Source organism: Notolepis coatsorum (genome assembly GCF_963971535.1).
Source record: "Notolepis coatsorum genome assembly, chromosome: 12".
Taxonomy (NCBI): Eukaryota; Metazoa; Chordata; class Actinopteri; order Aulopiformes; family Paralepididae; genus Notolepis; species Notolepis coatsorum.
The window spans coordinates 42,869,872-42,888,229 of record NC_140176.1 but is presented as its reverse complement, the minus strand read 5'-3'; the positions used below and the strand labels follow the sequence as shown (position 1 = coordinate 42,888,229).

General features: G+C 42.0%; 1 protein-coding gene across 1 annotated transcript in view; it reads right to left on the bottom strand.

Moving 5' to 3' along the window:
• Positions 1–18,358, bottom strand: part of lmbr1 (limb development membrane protein 1) — a 132,447-nt gene that overhangs the window by 83,679 nt on the left and 30,410 nt on the right. The window lies entirely within an intron of this gene.

Below are 18,358 nucleotides of genomic sequence, written 5' to 3'. Positions count from 1 at the left end.
GCTTTAGTACGACTGCAGATGACTCCGCTGATAGGACTAGACAGTAGAAGTCTGGTCTATCCTTGGATGATTCAAAGCGGGTTTGACTGGTATGGGCTTTTAATACCAGTCGTTTATGCACTGAAGCTGAAGACAAGACGATTTTCAAATTTTTACGTTATATTTATTAATTCTTCATTTAGCCTAAAAGTAGCAATGTATACATTACAATTAATTTATAATAGAACAATTAAATAACAAACGGATCAAATGTGCAAAGAGAATAAAATTGCAATGCAAAATAAGCGTGCATTGAGATCTGCGGTCTACTTTGAATGAAGGGGTAAAAAAAATTAAAAACATTCCATCAGAGTGTGTAACCCATATCAAGCGTTTTAATAACATGGCCATTATCGCTCCAATGGTGTGTCTGACTAGCCCTGATATAAAGCCTTTTCATGCATTCTTGTCAACTACCTAATAACTATCCTAAGCTACAGACTAGTGTAGCCTGGAATCACAGTACTTTTGCTCTCATGACATGTTTCACAGACAAAAAAGCAGTGCCACAGCAAATTGGCCAAGGTTGCCTTTTATCGATCACCTGGGGGAAATTCGGGTGCCATAGCAGCATGGGGGAGGGGGGAGGGGAGGTACAGACCGTATGGGCAGGGTAATAGTAGAAAGACATAAATATAGGTAATATGAGATCTGAATATAGAAATATGAGAAAGATTGAGATATGAGAAGAATAAGAACAATATAACAAATATAACAAACTCTGAATATGAATAAAATATGAGATTCTCTACTATTCGATTACAACCGGTTGTTGTTTGCTAAACAATACATCACCTCGATTGAGATCAAGTCATGTCAAGAGTTTTATTTGTCACGGCATACAAGCATACAGTGAAATGCGGGTGGTCATGCCCGCAGCGATTGTGCAATAATACAAGTAATAAGAATAAGACATAACAGGTATAATGTACATAAAGTTTACAAAAAGCATGGTAAAAGACATGCTAAGGTCCTGTGATAGTGCAATACAATGTTAGCTACGGATGAGGCACTGGGTCTTATGTGTACACTATTATACAAGACTATACTATACAATCTACAGTTATAGTATACTATATATCCTTATGCTATCTTGCTATATCCATCTATTTACTATACCACTCCTGTGCTTATTTTTTTTTAAGTGACCTTTTCATTGTGTAAAGTGACCGTTGAGTGTGCTAAGCGTGTGCAGCATGTGTGTGTGTGTGTGTGTGTGTGTGTTCGTGCTAAAGTGACTGTTAAATTAGTGTGTGAGCGTACATACAGTATGTGTGTTGTGTGTGTGCTCAGCAGCAGCAGTTTGAACAGGCTGTTGTTGGGGTGGAGGGTCTTTCATTATTCTGCAGGCTCTGGATTTGCACCTCTTGTTATTAACATAAGACCTGCAGGGGTGGTAGTGCAATACCCGTAGTACGCTCAGCTGAGCGCACCACTCTATGTAGGGCCTTCTTGTCCTGTGCCTTGCTGTTTCCATACCAGGCAGTGATGTTTCCAGTCAAGATGCTCTCTACAGCTCCGGAGTAGAAGGACTGGAGTATCTTCCCCGATACTCTGAACTTCCTTAACTGTCTCAGGTGGTAGAGGCGCTGCTTCGCCTTTTTTACGACTGAGTCTATGTGTGTTGTCCATGTCAGGTCCTCTGAGATGTGGACCCCCAGATACTTAAAGCTGCTCACCCTGTCCACGGTAGCCCCGTTTATCCTCAGTGGTGTGTGTGTCCCCTGCTGTGTTCTCCTAAAATCCACAATCAGCTCCTTGGTTTTACCCATGTTCAGGAGCAGGCTGTTGTCCTGACAGCACCGTCCACCGTGCCAGTACATCAACCTCCTCCCGGTAGGCCTTCTCGTCGTTGTCAGAGATCAGCCCCACCACCACTGTCTCCATCTTGCCAGCGTATGTCCTCTTAGCAAGCTTTACGGCCTTGTGCAGAGTATAGACTGTAGCCTTATACTCATCCATGTTTCCTGATGCTCTGCCCAGGTTATAAGCAGTGGTGCGAGCATTCAGGGCCAATCGGATAGTATTGTCAACCCACGGTTTCTGGTTCGGGAAGACCCGAACCATCTTCGTGGGTACAATGCTATCGGCTAGTGTTGTTATGAAACTGACAACATCAGCAAACTCACCGACGTCACTGGAGCTCGCCTGAAGCATCCCCCAGTCGACGTCATCGAGTGCGTCCTGTAGCGTGGCCTCTGGTTGGTCGGACCACTTCTTTACCTCACGTGACACGACAGCGTCACGTGATCTCTGCCGGTAGGCGGGGATAAGCAAGATGGCGTCGTGATCCGATGTGCTTGTTGATCCAGCTAACGGAGGGGCTGGTATTGCCTTGTAACCGGTTCTAAACGGGGTGTAACAATGATCAAGCGTCTTCCCTCCCCTGGTGGTGCAAGCGATGTGCTGGAAGAAGTTTGGCAACCTTAATCAGATTTGCCTGATTGAAATCGCCAGCTATGATCATGCTGCGTCTGGGTGCTTGATCTGTTGCTTGTTTAAATGTCCCTGTAGATCCGCCAGGGCCCTGGCGGTATATGCTTGTGGTGGAATGTACACCACCGTCATGATAATGGCGAATCCACTTTCTCCATTACAGACATGGAAAGAGTCAAGTGGCTATGCTTTCTTCATTAACTCAATCAGCGCCAGACCCGAGGAAAGTCGGGTTAACTCGCCAACCGGTCAGCGACAGACCAGAGTATAGTCGGGTTTTCATCGTTATTTCTTTTATTCGATTTTTTTTTAAATTTCTCTCACACGGACCTCTGGGTTAGTGGGTTACCATAGGGAATAGTGCAATACCGGCCGCATCCAGGTAGGTGGCAGTATCGCCCACCCTTCGAAACCTTTTTTCCACACGCAGTGTTACATTCAAATGTCTCTGGGCGCAGTTTTCTTGGTCAGGCGAGTCTAGCGGTTCACTTGATGGCATTGGAACACGTCCAATGCCCCCGATGCATGTGTTGTGGTGGATTATGTTGGCGACACGATGGACACCAATACTGGAAATCGCGATCAGACAATTGGAATATTCTTTTTGGGGTACCTCCTACTAGTGAAGGTAAGGACTATATGACATCAATCCTGCTTTGATCCAACCATGATTTCACATTAGGGGTGGGACGATACGCATTCGGACCGTGTACGGTACGACCCCCACGGTTCGGGGCGTCTGTGTATCGTACGGTTCAGATGACTCTCAAATTAAAAAAAATCATTTGGCGGAGCCGGGAGAGTTGAGCACTGGCTGCAGGCAGCAGCAGCAGCAGCAGCACTGCAGCCAGGTGCTAGTCAGTTTGTGTACAAATGGCAAGCACAATATAAATCATTACGACTTTAAAAACATAGCCATTAACATTACATAGGCCTACACACATCTTGCCATAGCGTTAGTAGTTTGTACAACACAACGCACGTTTTAACTATGGTAGCATAGCTACTAGCTAGCAAAGGAGGAAATGGGAGTCTGAGAGGCGGGGTGTTTAAAGACAATGATAGGCGTTTATTCAACATCCAAGAAGGCTAACATACAACTGTGTTTACTAACTCCAACCGGGACTATTGCCGCTTTCCCACTGCCTGTTGAACTTATGAACTCCTCCTAACGTTACCGGAGCTGATAACATTGCCTGAGCTGAAGGTCCGTGCCACTAAAATGTCCATGGGGACCCGCCAACACATATAGTTCCAACTCACCTGTTGAAGTGCCACAAACTACAGTGATCCTTTTTGTATTTGACATCCTGTTCTCTCTGTCTTGTGGCACTTGTATGATGTAATATATTAAGCATTAACATATATAAATAGAGGATTAAATATATGTTTAATTATTGTATATGTTGAAGGACCATGTATTGTATATCTTGTATCTTGTATATCACAGCAGTGCAATTGTTTCGTTCCCTGCTACTGCTGGGCGCTTTAGGAATGTAGGAGTCCACCGTGTGCTGACCTTGGCTTCAGTAAGGAAAATGCACTCCGCTGGCTGCAACGTTTAACCCTTTACTATCACACTACCGATGGAAAAGCCATCATACCACGGGTGATGATTTAACTACATGCGTGATGTTTAAACATATAACCAATGATTAAGTATATGTTTATAAGTATATGTTTATTGTACATGTGTATATATATATCTGTATATATATGTATATATCTATAAGCTCAGACCAGTGCAAATTGCAGTCATGACATAGATGCAGATGGAGCCTTAGGGAGTTTCCACAGTACCGTAATCCGTTTCAGTAAAACTGTTAGTGTTACCATTACTTTTTTAAGGGGAGACACTGCAGGTGAATAGGGTAAAAAAATTAACTAATAGATATCACAATGAAACTTCCCCATATTAAGACAAGACTTTTTTGTATTACAAGTTTTCTGAAATTGTATGTTTAAATATGCAAATGAGGCATGATCTACTTAAATATGCACTAATTTGCATATAATTCCAGGACAGAAATCTGAACATTGGATAAAGCCATTTTCAAAATTATAGTTTCATTTTGTTGACATATTAGAGCCAAAGGTTATTACAGAGGGGATTTTGGATATCTCTTTTTATCACTCCATAAATCAGAAAATACTCCATTCAGTCCATTTTTATGGTAAAATTCCATATTTCGCCATGTTTTTAGGAATAAAATGTGATATAAATCAGGGTATGAATGCGATATCAACAAACCCTTCTGTAAATACCTTCAGAACATAGATATGAATAGAACTGGACGGTTTGGTGTATGTGAGTGCTACTGAAGTGGAGATTTCTGGCTCAGAGTATGATGAAAAACTCTTAAAACTAATTTTTGGGAAAACGCCTTCAAAGTTCTGTATTGTAAAATGCCATACTTTTTTTTTAAACAGATATTTACAAACACAATACCTAATCAAACCATTAGTAATAGACAACCTAAACACATGCCTGATAACTGAATAATAATAATAATGATGTTATTGAACTGAACAGAACTACACACAGGCTACAAACAGTGTAGTACAGTGTAGTACCCCCTAATAGGCAAAAAAGATTTGAATAGATATCACTATGAAACTTTCCAAATTTGTTATGTACATATAAACTAAGAAAAAATATATTGCAAGTTTTCTGAAATGTATGTTTATATATGCAAATTAGGCACTTCCCCATTAGATATGTGCACATTTATGGATGCAATAAGGCAAAATGATGTAAAATAAACAACTAAATGTGTGTTATTGACGTTTTATTGTCACTAGTTTCATAGAAGACATGTTTAGGAAGCAAAATATAACAAAATCTCAAAATCAACAAAAAAAGTATATTTGACTATTCACCTGCAGTGTCTCGCCTTAAGTTACTACCCAGGGTTAGAAATTAACATTTTTTTTCAAGGGCTTTTTTTGCCCCCCTTAATTGATTTTCGGGGGCTTTTTTTTGTATTTCGGGGGCACTGAATTTTTATGATAAACGGTAGGGGTGGGACGGTTCACAAAATGGACGGTTCGGTTCGTATCACGGTTTTGGGGTCACGGTTTTCAGTTCGGTTCGATATACGTAAATTTTTATAAAAAAAAATGTAACACTCAAATCTAAACATGCTTCTCATTTATTAAAAAAAAATAAAAAAGTTTACAGTGTTAGTGTTTACAGCCTTAAATAATGTTTGGCACACAAAGACCGAACTGACTGAAAAATATAGGCTACATTTGTAGTATTAACTTAGTGCAAACAAACAATATGCTCAGCCAGCACTAGACTTTCCTTTCTTTAATATAAACACAAAAAAACAATGTCAACCATGTTTAAATTCCCTGATTGTCAGTTCTTAATGGAAAGATTCGTGTTCTGCTTGAAATTATTATGTATCTGTCTACATTTATTTAGACTAACATTATTTAAATATTGAGTGCAACTGTGGTGGATTACGTAATTCGGTGAGTTGGAACTATCTATGGGTTGGCGCCGGGTCCCCACGGACATTTTATTGTCACGCACCTTCAGCTCAGGCAATGTTATTATCAGCTCCGGTAGCTCCGGTAACGTTAGGAGGTGATGGCATGCAGTGGGAAAGCGGCAATAGTCCCGGTTGGAGTTAGTAAAACACAGTTGTATGTTAGCCTTCTTGGATGTTGAATAAACGCCTATCATTGTCTTTAAACACCCCGCCTCTCAGACTCCCATTTCCTTCTCTGCTAGCTAGTAGCTACGGTAACATTTCGTTGACTATTACCTCGCGGGCTGATTCTATAGTTAAAACGTGCGTTGTTTTGTACAAACTGCTAACGCTATGGCAAGATGTGTGTATGCCTATGTAATGTTAATGGCTATGTTTTTAAAGTCGTAATGAAGATTGATTTAGATTGTGCTTGCCATTTGTACACAAACTGACTAGCCATTACCGGATAAATATATATATATAATTAGTAAACTGTCGGGGGCATTTTGTGCCCCCCTTAACTGATTTTCGAGGGCATTTTGTCCATTTTCAAGGGCATTATGCCCCAAGCCCCCGTTAATTTCGAACCCTGTTACTACCCATTGGAGTAGAAATGAGCCAATAGCAGAGACAAGTTGAAAGGAGGAGTGTTTATCTTTGAGCCAATGACCAGACACAGTTGAAAGGAGGAGTGTGTATCTTTGCTGTGTATAAAAGGGGAGGCCCGGCTTGCTTTAGGAACTTTTTTAGCTCCTTTTCAAAGTTGTGCGGTGTAATTGGGACTTGAAAATAGGATGTTTTGACTGTGAGCTTTTCCCTATGATGGCATCACTATCTTTTCTGTTTTAGATTTGAAGAGCTGTGCTAGGCTCTTAGCTAAATCTTCAGAGATGATTTTTAAACCAGAGTTCTTATTGTTCTTCTTGAGAAAAATGTTGACTACAATGTTGTTGTTTTTTTGCTTGGATTGGATCTTTCCAAGACAGTATTATTGTAACTACTTTTTCTAATTAAACCAAACTTTGTTAAATACTTTTATCCAACTCGTGGACGGACCGCGTTCCTTTATCACTCCATCACAATCTTTCAAGGCGCTGGCAACGCCTTGCTTTCATCTGAGATAAACGGGAGGTAATTATGTTCTGGTAGCCTGAGTACAGATTCAATGCATTGCTGGCTACTGCTTCTAGCTAAAGTTATATCAATGACTATTCAGTACTTCTTACGTCTGTACCCGGGTTGGAGTAAAAAGAATATGGCTTCGACGCGGATACCTTTGTATTGAGCGTGTTTTCGACCTGGTCTAATGGAAATGATTATTAATATTATACGCTAATATTACACTATTATTAATAGTACTACCTATTACATAGTATTGCTGTGAATATGACTATTCAATGAATGGAGTTTTCCCAAACAGACATTCTGTTTATTACACAATGAAGAGGTTAAAAACTCTTATACACTTATGTTTCATATGAGATGGATAAAACTAACCAGTAACTATGAAATAAGCGTGATTAGGATTAGTAATTGACTCGAGAACTTGGCGAGTTTAGCACCTCGCTGGGGGATATCGAGCAGCCACAGGGTTTTATCACGAATCGGCGTTGAGATAAATAGACACCTGTAGCTCTTAACATGGCGTCCCTGGTTTAGGGCTGAAATCGGTATAAGATAACAGCCAAATGACATAAACTAGAATACTGCCAACGGAGAACTCTGGAATGAACAGATTACAGAAGTGAGTTTAAACCTTACTTGAATGTGCTCTTATCAGCACCTAGGAAGTCCCAACCTTCCGCTTTAGAATGCGCCAGACAAAGGATATTGATCTGTATGGCACCAGAATTGTCCGCCTCAGAAGAAAACAGCAAATTAAAAGGCGTCTGCGCTTTTGTGGGTGTTGCTGATGGAGCGGTTAAAGCCGCAAAGTTGGAATAAAGACAGTCAATATGACAAAAGATAGTCAAATATGACTGGAGACAGACAGGGTTGACTGGAGACAGACAAGAGAACCCTCTCTCCAAATGACACTGGAGACAGACAAGAGAACCCTCTCTAATGTGACTGGAGACAGCTTAAAGAGTCACCAGCGCAATCATACAGGCTGGCGTTGTCGGCAGGCGGAGTGGTTGCAGAGATAACTTTAAAGGGAGGCTAACTAGCCCGAGCTAACAGGAGGCTAACTAGCCCGAGCTAACTAGCCAGAAGCTAACGAGAGCTAATTGGAGGCTAACTAGCCTGAGCCAACAGGAGGCTAACTAGCCAGAAGCTAACAAGAGCTAATTGGAGGCTAACTAGCCTGAGCCAACAGGAGGCTAACTAGCCAGAAGCTAACAAGAGCTAATTGGAGGCTAACTAGCCCGAGCCAACAGGAGGCTAACTAGCCCGAGCTAACAGGAGGCTAACTAGCACGAGCTAACAGGAAACTAACTAGCCAGAAGCTAACAAGAGCTAACTAGCCAGAGCTAACAGGAGCTAACAGCAGGCTAACTAGCCGGAGCTAACAGGAGCTAACAGCAGGCTAACTAGCCGGAGCTAACAGCAGGCTAACTAGCCAGAGCAAACAGCAGGCTAACTAGCCAGAGCTAACGGGAGCTAACAGCAAGCTAACTAGCCAGAGCTAACAGGAGGCTAACTAGCCAGAGCTAACAGCAAGCTAACTAGCCAGAGCTACCAGGAGACGCTAGCTCATGAGAAGCTGGCGCAGCAGAAGCTGGCACAGGCGATGCTAGCTCAAGAGAAGCTGGCACAGGAGATGCTAGCTCATGAGATGCTGGCACAGCAGATGCTAGCTCAGCAGAAGCGGGCACAGGAGACGCTAGCTCAGAAGAAGCTGGCGCAGCAGACGCTAGCTCATGAGAAGCTGGCGCAGCAGATGCTAGCTCAGGAGATGCTAGCTCATGAGAAGCTGGCACAGCAGATGCTAGCTCAGGAGAAGCTGGCACAAGTCACTGCAGACAGCTTAAAGAGTCACCAGCGCAATCATACAGGCAAAAAGCCCTGCTACTGTGACAGAAGTGGAACCAGCTACTGTGTGTCTGGCAGCTTAAAGAGTCACCAGCGCAATCATACAGGCAAAAAGCCCTGCAACTGTGACGGATGTGGAACCAGCTATTGTGTGTCTGGCAGTTTAAAAAGTCACCAGCGCAATCATACAGGCTGGCATTGTCGGCAGGCGGAGTGGGTGCAGAGACAACTTCAACAGGAGAGGGCCTACCTCGTGTCTCTACAACGACAACAACAACAACAACAACAACAACAACAACAACAACAACAACAACAACAACAACAACAGCAGATGCTAGCACAGGAGACGCTAGCTCAGGAGACGCTAGCTCGCATTTTGAGACGCCTCAAAGGACTGGAGATCTCCGGAAGGGCCTCAAATGATGGAAATAGAAGTAAGGACCCCCGGTCAAGATCCAGGGGAAAACATGGTGGAGAAACTAATCCCACAGGTGCGAGACGGGAGCCTGTCTCACTGTTGCAGCAGAATCAGTCATACGTGGAGCTAGAGCTGCCGCGGTATTGATATTTTCCTTACCGCACGAATTTGCGAAATATTTCCTACCGCCGCGGTAATAACCGCACAGTGCGCACAAAAAAAAAAAAAGTTTGAATGCATTTTTTTTTTTTTTAGTAGTCTACTCTTATAGCCTGCCTCTAGTCTAATGGCGCTTTTCCACTGCATAGTACCTACTCGACTCGACCCGCTTTAGGCACCTGGTACTTCGTTCCTTTTCCACTGCAGCCAGGTACTACTCCGTTTGTCTCCGACGTGGGGATGCAGGCGGGGCCGCTCGCTTGTGTACACTGAAAGCTCCGTGGGCATAGATGTCCGAGGGCTTGCAGCAAGCCAGAGTTTAACAGTTTCAATCAATCAATCAATAACAACATTAACCAGACTCTCGTTGCGTCTATTCTGCCAAAGCTAACGTTACCTCTCATTGTGTATTCTACCAAGCAAACCCGGGTTTAACGTTACCTCTCGTGTATATCGGCTGACGGTAGTATTAGGCTAATAATAACAACAACAAACTTAACACATCAGCGATCTTGTTGTGACACTAAACTCTCCGCTCGGTGGTAAATTGGGTTGATGTCGGTTTTGTTTCATCAATAAATAAGGCAGAATACACAGTGAATCCATTCTTTTTTGTTTATTGCTTGGTTCTGTCGCAAACAAATCCTGAATGAAATGCATCCTTAGCGAGGCAGTAAAGATGGCGGCGTTCTGTTTTCGTTCAGAGGCTACAAAGTGTGACGCGTCTCTCTTCTGACCAGTCAGTGGTCTGCAATGTTTCACATGTCTTTTCTGGTACCACTTCTACCCAATAGGGTCACTTGGAACCGAGTAGGGTATATCTGCAGAGCCGCAAGCCGCAAGCCAACTTTATTATTATGATAAAAAAACAGCGGTGACGCGGTATTCAGCCTAACTCTGCGGTGAGCGTGATGCAACAGCGATACCGCGGTAATGCGGTTATCGCGGCAGCTCTACGTGGAGCACCTATGCAAGAATCATGCTTACTGCTTGAAAAGCTATTCATAGGTGTCCCAGAGGGTAACCTACTGGCAGCCAAATGCGCAGCATGGTCACGAGACCAGTTACGTATTGAATGTATGCTGTATGACCAAGTCAAAATGCTTTCTCAAAACAAACACAATAAGGGGGAAAGGAAAGGGGAGAACCCGAGAGATGAGAAGGCTCAACCTCGGCCTCCCAAAGCCCAGCAACAGCCACCGGCTAAGGCTAAACCGACCTACTCAAAAAACAACAAAAGGGAAACAACCCAGGAAAGAGCAGGGAAGACGGAGTCTTCCGACACCAAATACCTATCTGCAGACAATTGGGCGGCACTAACCCCAGAGCAGCAAGCAGAGATGAGGGCAAAAAGGGAGGAGTCCAAAGCCCGGAAGGAAAAACATCAATAGTATCCTTACCTCCTGGGGCCCTGACTAGGGATGGGTACCGAATTCGGTACTTTTGAGGCACCGAACCGAAACACGTCGAATCAAGTGAGAAACCAGAAAAAAAAGAAAAAAAAAGAACTTTTTTTTTTACTACTTTTTTCTTTTCATGTCAACGTTCACACGCACAATATATGCTTACCTAGGATTTGACTTGATTCAACAACAAAGCAGTCTGAGCAATGACAAGCCGAAAACTGTCGAAATTGTAGTTATTTGAAGTTTGGATTTTTTTTTTTACGACTGAGGTAGGTAAATAAAATTTCTTGAGACTAAAGTACATAAAAAAGGTACCGTTGGGTACCGGTAACGATTCACAGGTACCGGTACCGGTATCGGTTCAAATGTGAAAGGTACCCATCCCTAGCCCTGACACATGACACTCGAGCCTGGGGAGAAGAAGACCGGGTGACAGGGAGTCGGTTAACCCTCAATATAGATCCCCAGGAGAGGCCCCTGCTGAACGCTATTGTAATCAAAACGCAGGAGACTGGTGGGAAATTAACGTGTCAAGTAGGAAACTACCAATACCTAGTAGACACTGGAGCGGAAATCTCCCTGCCTATAAATACACCCATTACCGGATCTATAGAAATGGAATTGGGTAATGGGACCATCACCCTCATGGGGACACAAGAGAAACATGGGATATCAGGAGGGGTAGGACCACCTAACTCTGGACCCCTGTTATCCCCGAGAGGCCCAGACCTACTGTGCAAAGAGGAGAAATCTAGCGCAGAGGGGAGGAAAATGCTCATGTCCAGCTTGAGACCTGATGGGTCCTCTGCATGGAGTCTATGTCAAGTATATGAGGCCGGTGGACATACGGAAAGAAATGGATAAGACAGTTTTGGAAGAATACTTTTCCCTAAGATGGTATTCTGTCACTTTTTTAGCTCCTCATTCAATGTCATGCGTTGTACGAGACTTGAATAAGGCAGTTTTGGAAGAATACTTCTCCCTAGGATGGTATTCTGTCACTTTTTGGGTGTTAGATTTACAAAGCTGCACTTGGCGTTCAGCTTATCTTTCGTGAGGAATAATATATAGTATTATAGTCCTTCGGGAAGAAACATGACATAGAATACTGCATTCAGTATGTACATGTTTTAGGTATACTGTGTAAAGATGTCCGTCTTTTCTCTAAACCAGAGTAAAGAGGACAAAAATTATCATTATTTGCTTGCTAAATAAAATATAGACCTTGCAACTCTCATCGAGTCTAGCGAACTTGACGCGGGGGGCAAGGCGAGCATCAGACCCTCTGTGTTTCGACGGACTTATCAGATTTGAGGGGGCCTGGAAGTCTCAGCGTGCAGGACACTGTGCGCTGGACGGTCAGATCACCGGAGGTTCTGGGGCTTAGAACATCCCTGAGTTGGGCTTTATACTAATTTAATAGGTATTAACAGCCAAGAGAATATGAACTGGAATGACTGCTGTCAGGAGCCTCTGGAGTGAAATTAGTTACAGATTTTAGTTAAAACTTTACTCAAGATTGGGCTTATCAGCAAGCAAACCTCTCCAACCAAGACTCCTCGTAATGCAGGAGATCTGGAACAATGAGTGACGTAGATGGTCTGCAAAGCGCAGCAGACAGCCTAAGAGTTAATTGGTAAAAAATCTATCAGGAACAAGAGAGGGTTGATAAGAAACAACTTGAAGTAGCGTTTACTCGCGACTAGCAGCCTAAAAATGGCTTAAAGTCAAAACTTAGAAAGCTCTACTCGCGACTAGCAGCCTAAGAAAGGCTTAAAGTCAAAACTTAGAAAGCTCTACTCGCGACTAGCAGCCTTAGGAAGGAGCAGTCTTTCCCCCTGTCACGAGAGCAAGAAATCGGCCTCGAAAGACGGATTGGGAGCTCACGTCAGTACACCAGAAGAGACCTCACTGCTGTAGCACGTCAGTACACCAGGAGAGACCTCACTGCTGTAGCATGTCAGTACACAAGGAGACACCTCACTTTAATGTGAAGAACATTGGAAAAGAATAATGTAAGTTAAAATATATTTAAAAAATATAGAGTAATATTGACACCTTAATGTGAAGAACATTGGAAAAGAACAATGTAAGTTAAAATATATTTAAAAAATATAGAGTAATGAGAAGAAAAAATTAAATAAAATAAAAATCAATGGAAAGATATAGATAAGGAATAAGAGATAAATAATTATCAACGTGGAGAAGCCACTAGAACCGATTTAACTGATTAGATAAGATAGAAAAGCAGCGCCTTTTAGCGCTTCAATGTGCCTTTAATGGAGTGATTACTTAAATTGTTAGAATAACCTTGCTGTGCTCATACGTTTATGTGTGGTTAATTTTAAAGTATTATTAAGGACTGATTGCACTTCATTTAATTTATTATCTGCTATGTGTATGCACACCGAATGTTATTGTTAGAGTTGTATGCTTCGTTGTCATGGTGCCTTATATTCTAGAAGGTTGTAGAATATACTAGTGCCTAGACTATTTTACATTCCAGAATGATCTAAGAGACCCAGGGCATTTGAGCGATAAACCCAGAATATTCCAGATAGATCTTTTTGCATTGATATTTATTTGTCCCCTCAGAGACCAGAGACTGAAATTATAATGTATTATGAATCGTATTATACACAGTACACTTTGTTATAGACGACTTGCATATCGTTTGCTACTTTGATGAACACAACAATGTCATTCCAACACTGGTGGAATGACCTCATTGATGAACACAATAAAGTCATTCCAACACTGGTATATATTTAGATAGAGGCTTAACTGATTCCGGCATTTTCGTCATGCTTTGGGTTATTTGCTGCATTTTGATTCAGGAAATCCTCAGCTTCAAAGGGTGTAAATGGACCTGACCTGCGGCCGTTATTGCCCAAGAATGATAACAGCGCCGGATATGCTAGCCTTGGCTTGTAGCCGGCTTTGTACAGCTTTTGCATCACATCTTTGTATGGTTGACGTCGGATGATGGCCTCTCTGCTCAAATCTTCGTAGATAAATATTGGTTTATCACCATACTTCAGCTTCCCACGTTGGTTGCGAGCATATTTGATGATGTCATCCCTTGTTGTAGTTTTCCGCAGAGTGACAATGATGACTCTCGGCCCGTTGATACTTTGCCCCTGGGAACCAATTCTGTAAACTTGTTCCACTTCTGGCACTTTGTTTGGATCGGAGTTTTCCAAAATCGTTGATAACTCTTTTGGAAAGTTGATGTCTTCGCAGTTCACTGCTTCATCAAGCCCCACAATGCGGATGTTATTCCGCCTGTGGTAACGATGGGTTTCTAGTTGCCTCTCCATCACTTTGTTTTTAAGCAATTTTATTTCCCTCCGATATTCCTCTTTAGCTCTTTCCATCTCTTCTCCCATCTCTGTCAAACCACCTTCGTTCGCTTTGATTGCTTTTGTGTTTTCTGTCACCGATATCTCCACTGTCGTGATTCGCGCGGACTGCAAAGCGATCGCTCTCATAACCTCTTCGAATTTAGTATCGATGTGTTCAGCGTGTGCGACCAACTGTTCTTCTACGTGTGCTTTGAAAGCGATCATCTGTTCTTTTATCAGGATAGTCAGAGAGTTGAAGTCGGGCTGTGCAACTGAACTGCTTGTGTCAGTTGATGTTATTGGAGCAGTGAGGGATCCGATGGATGTTTTTGCTATTATCTTCTCAAAATCGCCTGCTTTTTCCTTCACAGTACTTTTTTCTGATGTTCCTGTTATGTTGTCATCTATTGTCTCCATCTCGGGGCCAGTTGTCCTTGGTCCCTGTGTATTCTCCTCTATATTCCCCGTGTCGGGGCTTGTCCCCAACGGATCTGCCACAGCGTCGCCTGTTATTTTCTTTGAGCGTGTTTCAATCGGCGCCGTTAGAATTGCTGTGTCTTGTTTCCTTCCACCCTTTCTCTTATCCTTATCCATGTTGTCTTTTTGATATAGTTAGTAGAGGGTCTTATCAATACATACGATGTGGTCTAATCTCTTTTGGTATTGTCCAAATAAGGTTTTTAAACGAAATTAACGATAACGGGAGCGGAGCTGTAACCAATTGCGTGCGCTACATATTGCAGCTAAACCGGAAGTTCACATTAAGGTGTCAATATTGCTCTACAATCTTTTCCTTTTTTTTCCCCCCACACGTTGGTGGAGGGTTCAAAGGAATATGTCGATAAAGGTTTATTCTCTTTTTTTTATTTTATTTTTTATTTTTATCTTTAGGTTATTTATCACAATACTTCATTACAGTAAGGGAAGGTGCAAGACCAAAAGCGACATTCTATTGCAATAGAATGGAAATGTTAGATCCTATGGCAATGAGCATAGGAAAATTAGGATTACAATGCTCAGTTTGGGTAATCCGGTGGACCATGGGAGAAAGTCAATTGCGGAGGATGTGTTCTTGGAACACAGGCATGTTCGACTTTCTGGGTGAGGGGAAAATAGGGGATTTTTATTTGTATATATATATGTTTTTAAGCTCAGCTCTCAACGGGACCTCATTAATTGGATGTGCATCTATTGTAGCTTCATACTCCAGAAACATTACCAAAAACTACACGAAAACATGCATAGACTATGGCTAGTTTGAATATAATGGTATGGAACACCGGTGGGATAAACAAACAACACAAGCGCAAAAGCGTGCTTACACTGATGAAAAAAGAACATGTGGACGTGGCTCTATTAAGCGAAACGCACATTTTAGAGGGAGACATAAATACGTTAGCGGATAACATATACCATAATATTAGTCACTCTTCTTTTGCTACGAGAACTAGAGGGGTAGCCATAGTCGTCAGACGCAAATTAAATATCGAATTGAAAGGGGTATGGTCGGATGCTGAGGGGCGCATAACTATAGCTAGGATTATACACAATAACAGGAAAATTGCATTGGCAGCGGTATATGCCCCGAATTTGTACGAAGTGGGTTTCTTCACTTCACTAACAGGAGAAATGTTAAACCATCCCGAGTACTCATATATAATAGGTGCGGATTTTAATGCCATTTGGAACCCAAGGATGGACAAAACTTACCTTTCCTTCTCCAGCGAACAAAAGAATTCATCTAAAGCATTAAAAGATTGGTCGAAATCAACAGGAGTAACTGATTTATGGCGTTCACTTAACCCCATGACCCGCAAGTACTCCTGTCGTTCGGCGAGACACAACACACTATCCAGAATTGATTACGTCTTTGCATCCCCGAGAATATTTGATAAATATGAAGTGGAAATGACACCCAATGCGCTATCAGATCACTGCTACTTAATCCTGAAAGCAACATTTGGTACACTATCTACCCGGGCCCCAAGATGGCGTTTTAATTCGATGCTGCTTAACAACAAGGAATTCATTACACAAATTAAAGAAGCTCTCACAGTATTCCTACAAGATAATGCTAACTCGGTGCAAGATCCCAGAATATTATGGATGTCGGTAAAGAATATGATCAAGGATTTCTCGGATAGATTTACCTCCATATTGCGCAAAAATCAAAACACAAAACTGTCTGAAATGGAAACGCTTTACTCAACGCTTTTTAATTCTTTAAAATACAACAACTCTACTAGACTAGATAACCAAGTTAACATTCTAAAGACAGAGATCAAAGCAATGTACAGACAAAAATCGGAATTGCAAATACGCAGCACTAGACAACAGCAGTACTTCCAAGGTTCTAAACCTAGTCACCTATTAGCCATGCGACTAAGAATTAATGCAAAATTTGCAGATATAACTGCCATTAGGAAACAACAAGCTCTAGTAACAGAACCCAAAATAATAAACGATACATTCAAAGAATTCTACTCCGATTTATATAACTCAGAAACGACCTTTGATCAAGACAAATTAGACACATATCTTAATCAAATTACTCTCCCTAAACTTACGGATGAAGACGCTAAACAGTTAGAAGTACCGATCACATTAGAAGAACTCAAGAAGGCCATATCCGGAATGAAAAACGGCAAAGCTCCGGGAATTGACGGTATCCCATCAGAAATGTACATTTCTTGCTGGGACATATTTGGACCCTTATTACTAAATATGATCTTATACTCAGTCAAAGAGGGAAGCTTCATTGAACACCAAAATACCGCACTCATTTCAGTTCTTCACAAAAAAGACAAAGACCCCACTGAATGCGGTAGTTACCGTCCTTTAAGCCTCCTCGGAACCGATGTCAAACTGTACTCTAAGGTATTAGCCATCAGATTGCAAAAGCATATGACGTCTTTAGTTCATCCGGACCAAACAGGCTTCATAAAAGGTCGCCTGATCAATGATAACATAAGGCGAATACTGCACGTACTAGATACAGACAAAGAGGACATCACACCTAAGGCGATACTATCCCTGGATGCTATGAAAGCATTTGACAGGTTGGAATGGTCGTTTCTATGGGCAGTATTGGAAAGGATGGGGTTAGGAAAAGGTTTCATTGATATGATTAAAGTACTATACAAGGACCCATCGGCCAGGATTACAACAGGCACATTCATCTCCGATATCTTTCCGGTATCACGCTCAGCCAGACAAGGTTGCCCTCTTAGTCCCGGACTATTCGATCTATCATTAGAACCTTTAGCACAATTTATAAGACAATCCCAACACATAGAACCAATAGTAATCAAGGGCACACATCATAAAATTAGTTTATATGCGGACGACGTAATATTGTTCATGCAAAACCCCAACAACACATTGCCGCTTATACTCAAGTTGATAGAGAACTTTGGCGATTTATCGGGATTTAAAATAAATTGGCCTAAGTCGGCTTTTCTTCCTCTTAACACCAGTGCAAAAAAAGAGACAACCCTCCCAGGTGCGATACCCATGGTCAAACATTTCAGATGCTTGGGTGTGGAAATATTTCCCACCATAAGACAAACGGTGAAGCACAATTACACAAAAATACAGAACAAAATCAAGGACGACCTGGACAGGTGGGCAAAACTTAAAAACTCAGTACAGGCAAGGGTATCAATAGTTAAGATGGATGTATTACCAAGAATCAATTTCTTCAGCTCAATGCTTCCGTTACCTCCTCCAGAGGGCTACTGGAAAAGATTACAAACCTCCACATACAAATTTATTTGGAATAACAAACCACCTCGCATAAAAAGATCCACCGCACAGAGAAATAAAGCAGACGGTGGCATGGCAGTCCCAGATTTTTTACAATATTTTAATGCCTTCACATTAAGACCATTGAAGAAGATATGGTTTGACCCCGAGGCTTTGGTATCTTGGAGAAAATTAGAAGAAAACATAGTAGCCCCACAGAGATTGAAAGACATAGCATACACTAAACTTTCAATCAAGCATTGTGAGCGAGAATTTGGCCCAATAATAACCCATGCAATCAGGACATGGCGGGAAACACAAAGGAAATTTCCTAACCCTCAAGTATGGCATAATCAC